This window comes from Rhea americana, unplaced genomic scaffold, assembly GCF_003343005.1.
Source record: "Rhea americana isolate MKP2758 unplaced genomic scaffold, rheAme1 scaffold_33, whole genome shotgun sequence".
Lineage (NCBI taxonomy): Eukaryota > Metazoa > Chordata > Aves > Rheiformes > Rheidae > Rhea > Rhea americana.
The window spans coordinates 6,305,304-6,315,302 of NW_028186457.1; the positions used below are offsets into that span (position 1 = coordinate 6,305,304).

At 44.2% G+C, this 9,999-nt stretch overlaps 1 protein-coding gene across 1 annotated transcript in view; it reads right to left on the reverse strand.

Moving 5' to 3' along the window:
- Positions 1-5,951, reverse strand: part of MYLK (myosin light chain kinase) — a 216,959-nt gene extending 211,008 nt beyond the window's left edge. The window contains exon 1 of the mRNA XM_085311026.1: positions 5,812-5,951. The gene's annotated coding sequence lies outside the window, so the exon portion shown is untranslated. The remainder of the gene's footprint in view (positions 1-5,811) is intronic.
- Positions 5,952-9,999: the final 4,048 nt, after the last annotated feature.

The following is a 9,999-nucleotide window of genomic DNA, read 5'->3' on the forward strand; positions in this document are numbered from 1 at the left end:
ACATGACATAAAAGATGCAAGTAAAAAAGCCTTCATTTCAGTATTAACAAGCTGCTTGCATCAAAGGTATTAATAGAACCTTTATATATATAAATGCTACATATACTTACAGTGCACATTTATACACTAAAAGAAATTGTGCCTGCCACTTGGCAGGCACGGAAAACTTCACATCTCTGCCTCAGCTTGTTTATCTATCAGGTATGGTTTTTCACCCTGATTATTCATCAGTTTATAGCACGTAACAGAACAGCATCACCTTAAAAAAAATCATATGCAACAAAGCTGTGATCAAACCTAGGGATATGGTAGCTGTATCTCCCTTGACTCACACAGCCTTCAAAATACTACTTTTATAGGCCTTAGAAACAAACATCACAGGAAAACACAATACTTTCAAGCAAATAAGAACAGCTAACTCATGAGACAATAATTCTTCTATTATTTGGAACATATTTCAGATAGTACCTATGCTAGATGAAGTGCCAGTGTGTTTCTTGCAATCCACTCAAATCCCGGTCCTCCTCTTACACATATCTGCAACTACTCAGTCCTTGGTCTCCCCATCATCCATTCATCCCTTCACCTTTTTATTGAGGATAACAATTGTGATACTGATTTTTATTACTAGGCTATTTCTTTCCCACTGGCAGCTGGATTACACTAGCTTAGTATATAGAAGGTCTTGGGGTGAAACTGCAGGCCTGGCAAACAGCTTATCCTCCACTACACAATCCCTGTGTCATTTTGGGCACATCTTTTTGTTCACATAGTATGCTGCTCCTCTGCAAATAGCATGTCACAAGACAGCTGAAGAATAACAGAAGGAACAGTAAGAAACACCTCAGAGCCAGAGCCTTAACCCATTGGGCAGCAGTTAGAAATAAACTACAGTTGGTGTGCAAAACAACACACCATCACTCATTTTCTTCAGCCAGGAGGTCTCCAGCTTCAACCTGTGGGCTCGCAGCAATTTATGGCATTTCAAGAGATGACACAGGAAGAGGTGCATGTGACTGGCAGCTATAGCATCTCTTTGCCCTCACAATTGGCGTCTTTTACTTTCAACCAGAATATGTAGTCTACTGTAATTCTTTCTAGATAAAAGAAACAGCTGAAAGCATCCATAAGTGACAATGCTAAATCCTACAGCACATCAGCTGCATCATGCAGACCTTAAAAACCCCTAAGAAACTTGTGCATATGAATAGCATTTCAGTCTGAAGAATTAATAAGTCATAAGCTGACCATGTATTTGGCAAATGAGCATATTTAATCCAATTACGGGAGAGGTGATGAGGCCAAGCTGACTGTTACTAAGTAATCACCAAGCGAGATTGTCCTCAGAACATAAGACGCTGCAGCTTCGTGGACTTATTTAGGGAGCTGACATGCTGAAGTGAAATTTATCAATGCTTGGGCTAATTATAACAAAGGTAAATGCCAACAAACTGCTCTGTGCCAGGAAGCAGTAGTGGGAAGGGATTCAGCAAGAACACACTTTGTAAAGCACACTGTAATCCTAAGCACTTAATTGCCTTTGGCAAGGGCCGCATCCCATTGCTCTCTCAGAGCAACTTGATGCTCACAGTTAAAGCAATGAATGGAGTGGGGGAGGAGAAGAAAGTGGGGGAAGCAATGAGAAAACTATAGCTACCAGTCTGTGTTTACTGAACTACTAAAGCCAAATATAGAAAATAATGGTATGTGCAAGCCCTGATCTGCACATCCAGTGACACTGGAGAGCTCCTATGGAAGCAAATAAAGACCAGCTCACATCCAAGCTCTTTAAGCACCTACAGCAGAAATGAAATTTGTTGTAGAATTACACACGTGTATTTGTATTTTAGTATTTATGTAGGAGTAGCCTCATTTTCAGACATTCTGAATGAGTATAACGTCCATATAGGTCTGTGCAAATTTGAAGGTATAGCCAAGGTTTCTCTCCCTATCTCTACTTACAATGCAGTATGCACAAATATTTTACAATATGTTAATCCCAACTCGTTCTTCCCACATATATGGAAGACTCAAAGGTAAATAATGCACCAAGCCTCTTTAATTAAATAAGGAGTTTGGGGGAGGAGTTTCTGTAGACCCTTTTAAACCGTAAAGCCTGCCAACTGGATGAACAAAAGATAGATTAGGCTCACATGATAAATCCCAGTAAACCTGAAAAGCCTTTGTTAATAAGTCACTAAGGGAATTTTTGTTTCTAGAATTTCTGCTCACCGCAAGTGAGAGTTAAGATTATTCTAGGAGGTTTGGTTTCCAGCAGCATTAAAAGAGTATATACATCATTCAGCTCTAATCTCCTCATTTGTATAGAGCTCAATCCTCCTTTCATTCCTACTAAAGGAGAACCAGTTATTTCTAGCTTTTATATAGGGAGCAGCTGCTGAAACTTCAGAGTCAAAAACATGAAATTAGTTAAGACTCTCAGGAAAATTAAATCTGAATTCTGCATCAGCCTCCCAATTTCCATTCTTTAATAGCAATGGCAACAATAGACAAATACAACAACATGCATTTCAGTTAGTGCTTTTGATATTTCTTTCATGTAGCAAGTTGCAAGTGATCCTTTGAAGTTTTTATTCATAAGTTAGTGTTCAGTAGCTTGTTCATGCAGCCAGATGAGATGCTAGTCCGGCAATTAGTATACACTTTTGTTTGTAGAGAAGCTTACTGAAGACATTATAAGAGACAGAATTTGTTGTAGCACATTCAACAAACCCTTTACAATTGCTCAGGAAAGACCAAGATTTAGCAAACCCATACTGTAATCACAGGCAATACAGATGACATCAAATTTATCAGAGAACTGGCTTAAAAGAGTCCTGAGTCTATCCTACCTGGACCCATCTGGCTTCACTAATGGCTCCTATTTCATCACTGTAGATTAATCGCATCCCTTGTTTATTATGCAACACTAAAAATCCAAATAGCATATGTAATTGTAATGTACATCAGGAAAGTATTTCCATCATTGAAGGAGACTGAGGCTGCTGAATCAGGCCTTGCTCCAGTTGTCTGGAACACTGAATACTGCTGTGGTCAGCCAGGCTCAGGGGAAAAAGAAAAAAAAAAAAGAAAAGAAAAATTAACTGCAGCAGGTGTAGCAACATGTTGCTAGTACAATTAGAGGAAAAAACAGCTTGACTTCCAGAGGGGGATTAAAACTATAGAACTTGCTAACAAAGAGAGAAGAGGGTATTACCAGCCATGAAAACAAGTTACATTAGTTAGAATCCCTCAAATCTGTATCTGTGGTGTAAGGGTCGGAAAAGCTATTGAAGAGAGCTCTAAGACAGCAAAAGTGGAAAGCTCTAGCATATTTTAGCATGAAACTTGACAAGTTTATTCAGGAGATATGATGAGGCTGTCTGCAAAAGCCAAATGAAGTCTGGGATCTCTTCCAGCCCATACTCCAGCCTGAACCCAGACTACTTAGGAGAGTCCAACAGCCACAAACTGTAGCCCCAAACTCTCTGAAGGTCTAACCCAAACCTTCAGCTGTCTTCCTGCATGGCCCTCACAGAAAGAGCTTCTGTGCACCCTTTCCAGATTTAGATACCCACAACTTCAGGGCGCAGCACTTTGCAGATGTAAACAGAGTTTAGAATTGTGCTTTTTGTTTCAGTAGTGCTCTGAAAGTAATTTGTAACTTATTTTATAGTCTCTCTGACACAGTGTATTTGGCCTATATAATGATCTTGGTATGCATTTTGATTGACTGTAAAAATAGGATCATCACCCAGAGGAAGTCCTAATGATCTTAAAGGAGGAGGCAGGCAGAACACAGAACAGATTGAAAACCAGTGAAAAGCTGCATCTCTTAGATCTAACTTAAGCCAGTGACAATACATAGCCAGTGCTTATTTCGGACTTCATAAATTCACTTTCGGCTTTATACAACCAGCCAGCAGAACTTCACTGATTTGTCTCCTTCATCCTCCTTCGCACCAAATAGCAAGGCAAGTGAAATAATGGAGAGATGCTTGCAATAGCAGAGTATCACATTTCCAACTTCCTTTGCAGCAGATCTTTTAAGATTTCCCTACAAGACCAATAAAAATTGGGTCAGTGATATGAACTAGTGTGACCTTCTGACATTTAYAGAAAATCCTAGCTGTGGCATATATTAAAGCAGGCATCTTCTTCCTGCTTATGTGTCTCTAAAGTAGTTAATAACCATTTACATAACCCCTACAAGATCAGATGTGCTGCATACACGTACCTAGAGACCGGTGTAGTAGTGGCAAACGTACTCCAACTACAGCCAAGCAAGCTACTCAAATTGCAAGTTGGACATGTACTATAGGGTTAGAGCACAAAATGCTGAGGATGAGCGATATCTTAGGGAAGGGTATTCTAGTGAACATTACATAATAAAACTACAGTGCAGATAGCTAGCAGCCAACTTCACAATACAAGAATTATATCATGAAGAAACAGAAGATACTGTGAATGTGTTAGATGAATATTTAACACTTATGGCGTCTAACAGTAATTGGTAAATAAAATTTCAGCTGAAAAACAAAAGGCCCCTAAGATGCTCTGTTCCAAGAGCAACTCTGCAAATACAAAGCTGCACAGGAAGGCGCACGCTGTGTTCAGCAAATAATAATGCAAGTCATCAGGAAAAAATAAAGGCGCGTGTGCAGGAAGTAGGGGAAGGGAGATACTCCCTCAGTTTAGGATTTAAAATGTAAGAGGAATTACTTCCCTTACAGCCTCCCTAGCAGAAACGGCATTTGCAGCGCTCCAGTAAAAGACGGCATAACTTTCCGGGCACTTCGTGGGGAGTACACCGTCCGCCCGCCGCGCACTGTGCGCTCCCCCTGCGCTGGTGGCCGGGCAGCGCGGTGTCTGCATTAACCCCCCCGGCGTCTCCTCTGCAGCAAGTATAACCTAGGCTTCAAAATCCTTTTGCTTCTGCTTCCCATCTCGGAAAGAAGTATCCGTACTGGGACTGCACTGGGACTTACAAGTATCTATCAACTGTGAGCGAAGGATTCCCCCTTGGCCGCCGCTGGCCTGCGCCGCGCAGCCGGAGCGCAGGAACGGTGCCAGGCGAGCGTGCAGATGTGCGCATGCAGGGACGCGAAGGATTAGACGGCAAAGCGCTCCCCAAATCGCATTGCTCCGCACCGTGAAGGCGGCATGCGGGGAAGCGAGTTCACCTCCCCCCTCCAAGCTAATGATTTTAAGCATTCGGCTCCTCCCCCCCCATCCTTATGCATTATATTTGAGTCGTATCAGCAGGATTTATCCCCTTTTAAGACACTATGAGCATTGTGCAACATGGTACGAATTACTTTGAAAAATACCCAAAGTGGTGGTTTTTCTTTTTTTTTTTTTTAAGTATTTTATCTGAAACATGAAAGACAATCCTAGATGTGCAGGCAGGAACTTTTCTGCGTATCCACACCAGCACCCTCGCATTTGAAAGGCACATGAAAAAAGAGAGGATCGTTACAAGCGAGCCCATGAAAGGTTACTGTTAGCAACCCTCCGCTGCCGCCGGAGAACCACAAATCTACAGTAACTCCCGCGTAGAAGATGACAAGCACTCACCCCGCTCCGCGAGCTCCGGCGCCGAGAGCCGGCGGCCAGGGGACGGGGCTGCCGTGAGAGCGCGCCGGGATCCGCGCCTGCGGGGCTCCGCGCAGCTCCCGGCCGGGGGCGTCCCAGTGCCCGCCCCACCGCCGCCGCGCCCGGCGCAGCCCCTCGTCGCGGGCCGAGCCCGCTGCCGGAGCGGAGCGGAGCGGAGCCCCCGGTACCGCCCGCTCGCCCGCGGCCGCGACCCACCTGCCGCTCGGCGCCGCCCCGCGCTCGCCGGGGCCGGGGGAAGCGGGCGCCCGCGGGAAGCGGTGCCCGGCGGCGATAGGCGCTGCGGTCGGCGCGGCTCCCCTTTAACTCCTTCCCTGCCCGCCAGCGCGGGCGGGCCGCCGCCTCGGAGCCTTATTAGGCAGCGGCCGCGGGGCTGGGGGGAGCCGCCGCCCGGGCGGAGAGCAGCGAGGAGAGGAGGGGCGGGAAGGGGCGAGGCCCGGCCCGGCCCGGCCCGGCCCGCGCACCTGCGGAGCACGGCTCGCGTAGGCGGGGGCCGCTGGGAACGGGGGGGCACAGGGGTGTGCATATGGGGCTCTGTGTGGTTTGCATTAGGGTGTATAGGAGTGTGCATATGGGGCTCTGTGGTTTGCATTAGGATGTACAGGAGGTAAATAAGGGAGTTGAATGGGGTGTGCATGCCGTACGTATGGGGTGCGTGTATGGATCAAAGCTGGGGGTGCATGTGAGAGTATGTATCACATGCCTGGACAGGCTGCAGGCCTGGCAGCCCAGGTCCTCAGAGGCAATTGCACATGTCTGCCCAGGGATGTCTGGATCTGGGGCAGTAGGATTTAGTTTAATAAACCATTTACAGTTAATGGAGTTAAGTACTAAAGTAGTTCAGAAGAAAGAACAAATGAGAGGTGGGGACAGACTGAATCTTCTTCAAGACACGGATCTTAGAACTGTTGTTTGTAGTGTGGAATTGGAGACCTTGAAGGGGAGGTATAGGGAAATCCAGGTATACTGCAAACTCAAAGCACTTCTAATCTGGTACTTTATTAATGTCATTTACACATTAAACACATTTTTTTTTTTAATTTGAAATGCAATGATTATGGTGAGATCATACAAACACATGGTGATAGACATATTGAAAGCCCAGGCTTTAGGGCTAAAGCTTCTCCTTTCTGTCACATTCTATCATTCCGTGCTGGGATCAAAGCCTCGCTAGGTATCTTGRAATGTGGCTCCTAACTGCTGCAGAAAAGAGAAGGCACAAGCTGCAGAAAAAAATTACTCCTCACCAGCCTGAAAATCTGTCTGGGGTCAATGGAGCAAACTACAGTCCAGGCTCTTTCTCTCCCTCCATTTCATTTGCTCTAACCAGGAGCCAATTCTGAATAAAATAGATGAGACAAGCGAATCACCCAATAGCTGCACTTCCCCGCAGTAATGTCGGTTGGACATTTGCAGAGATCTCAGTATTTTTCATTCTGATCTAGGGTAAATTTTTCAGCCATTGACAAGAGGTTGTGCCCTGCAGCCTGAGCAGCCTGTACAAGGGGGCAGTGCAGGATGCTGCTTTTCCCCAGTGCTTCACTTGTATTACCAAGCGCTGCCTCTGCAGAGGATGAGAGCGTTTACCAGCACGAGTCTATGGAAAGTTGTTGCCATCTCTTTTGACGCTGTCTCCTCCACATGCAGTATTAACTGGGAATGGGCTGGAAGGAATTGCCGCTGCTTCTTGAAGAGGAAGTTGTCTACTGGTAGTGATACTTTTCTTACTCCAAAGTCCCTTAAATGGACTGCTAGGAGCACAAAGTGCTTTCACTGTTTCAAAGCTCAGAGTTTTGGGGAAAAAAGGATCAATATGGCTATTTCTTCTTTTTAACCTAAATGAAAAGAGAGTTTTCAGGAAAAGTGGCTTTATTTTCAGATATGCAGAATAATTCTTACTGGTTTTAGGGAAACCTCCCTCCTCAAGTTTATTTTTCTATATAGTCACACAGGCATTTAGAGGAAAGTTTTAAATGAAATTTTAAGAAAATTTGCAAAGAAAAGTATACCAATGGCTTGGTGCAAACAAGTACCAAAGACAGCCATAAGCCAGCTTACCTCACAGGCAATCTGATGTCAGGTAGCATCATTTGTAGTATTAGTATTGCAGCCATACATACAAACTATGCTGATAATATTCAGCCAGGCTGTTATTTATATACTTTTCCCCCTTTTCAGTGCAGACTGTACAGATGTGTTTTGCTTCAGTGCAAAGCAAATGCACATCCCTGCCCTCTACTGAAGTGCATGACTCCAGCTGATCCTCATCCCTTTTTGAAATGAAAGCACATGTGCAGAGAATCCAACAGCTATAAAGCTATTGGCACATGAGCTGTTAAAAGAGAGATACTTACATAAACAATTGCTTTGTGCACAAAAGTGATTATTTGGCATCAGAATGAGAGAAGCCATGACAGAAACCTGACACAAGCTTGCTTTGACCTTTTCCATGCAGCAGCTGACCAAAGTCTGTATGGGCAACATCTTTGGGAAAGCATTTTCTTCTCTTCAGCATTTTCAAGCATGCATTTTGAGAAGATGCTACCTTGTGTCACATGCTTTTCCTTGTTGATTTCTAGCTTAGGCTCCATGAAACTCCTTTCCTGTAAACGTTCTCATGTCTTACCAGTTGGGAATCGCTGCTCTAGACAATCCAGTAATAGCATCACTGTCTCTGCTTTCAATTTAAAATGATAGCTCAGGCCTTAAACACTCAAAGAGAACAAGGCCCAGTGTTGCCAGTGAACCCACATCTGCCTTCAGCTGAGAGGGAGGAGTAGGAGACATTTGAATCAGGATGAAAGCCACTGAGCTCCATAAGGAGAGCAGACGGTGCCCCTGCTGTGTTTCCAGGGATTGACTCATTCTCAGCAGAGCTCACATATTTCTTTCTTTCTCTCTCTCTCTTTTTCCTGCTCTTTTCATTGCACAAGTTAGATCAAGAAGAAAAAGAAAAGAGGGCTAGAAGTACCTCCCATCCTACTGAAAGCTAGTGTGGCATAACACTTTGCATCCCATCGCGGTGTCTCCTCAGAGTCCTCACTAGGGCCATTTATTTTCTATAGCTGGGCCCTCATTCTTAGGGCCTTCTAGGAGATACAGGAGCTGGAATTGAAAAGAACCACTTTAGATGCTGATCCTAAATCAAAATCAAGCTGAATATAATGACTTTTCAGATATGAAATGCAATGAATGAATGGTGCTGCCTAGAATAATCCTGTGCACTCTCAACTAGCTGCTTGAGATTTTTGTGTTTTTTTTTTCTTTTTTTAATTGTAAATATCCTTCATGCAGCTGCTCCAAGGACATGTTTAGGAAACAGCACCTGGCTAGATTTAAGTTTTTAACTCCTATTAACCTACATTTAGGTTTCTGTAACTTAAAAACCAGGACAGCAACTGGCAAAACCTTCAGAGAGCATATGCAGCTTCTGTAGGGCAAGGCTCAGGAAACAAGTGACAGATGAAGTTACCCAGTTGAAGTGTTTAGAAAAGTGAGTTACTGAAGCTGAACTATAGAGTTCAGATGATTATCAGGTGATTAGGAGCATGAGGAGCAGAGCTACATAAAGGGAGTAACGATAACCTCTGTATCCCTTTGCCTTTTGCTTTCTTCCTGATTCAGTTGCTCACTTGCAATCTCTTTGTAAAATCTTTTAGGCTCCTTTGAGGATAAAGTTCAGAAGGTGCCTAGACACAGCTGCAATTTTGTATTTGCTTCTTTCTTACTGAAACTTGTGCTCCGGGATTTGTTCAAGAAGAGGCCTTGTACTTGGTGTGACCCCTTATTAAGCAGAGAAACTGTGGTTAAAAAAAAAAAAAAAATCAAAGATCCTTAGGAAGTAACTGCATTGGGAAAAAACACATCCACCCATTCCCCAGAGCCAGTTCTTTCTTTTCTCTTTCTGGTATGTGAAGGCTGTTGTTTTTGCAGATTATGGGCACTCATTGTAAAAAGCAATACAGCCCCTTGAGATTAGAAGATAACGCTCTAAAAGTGAGCCCCCATAATGTCTTCCTGAATCTGCAGGCAGACTACATCATTGCCCCCCATCCTGCTTGCCTCTTTACTGAGCATGAACATGGGAAAGCATCGAGGAGCCTGAGAGTCTCATGCTGCAAAGCAGAATTTGAATACCTAAGGAGAGGGGAAGTTAAGAGGTCAGGCCTGTTAGGCCAAGCGCACTGCTTAGGTTGCAGTTAGTTCACTCAGCTCAGAAGCAGGAGAAGGTCTGTCAGTAAAGGACCACATAGGCGGTTTATGCATATCTGGTAACAGGTAGAGGTGTCAGCATATTTTTACATTTAGGACTGTTGGGAAAAAGGCAACAGGGCTACAAGTATTTGGCTGTTTGGGGAAAGCTGGAGATTTGGAACTCAGCAATTG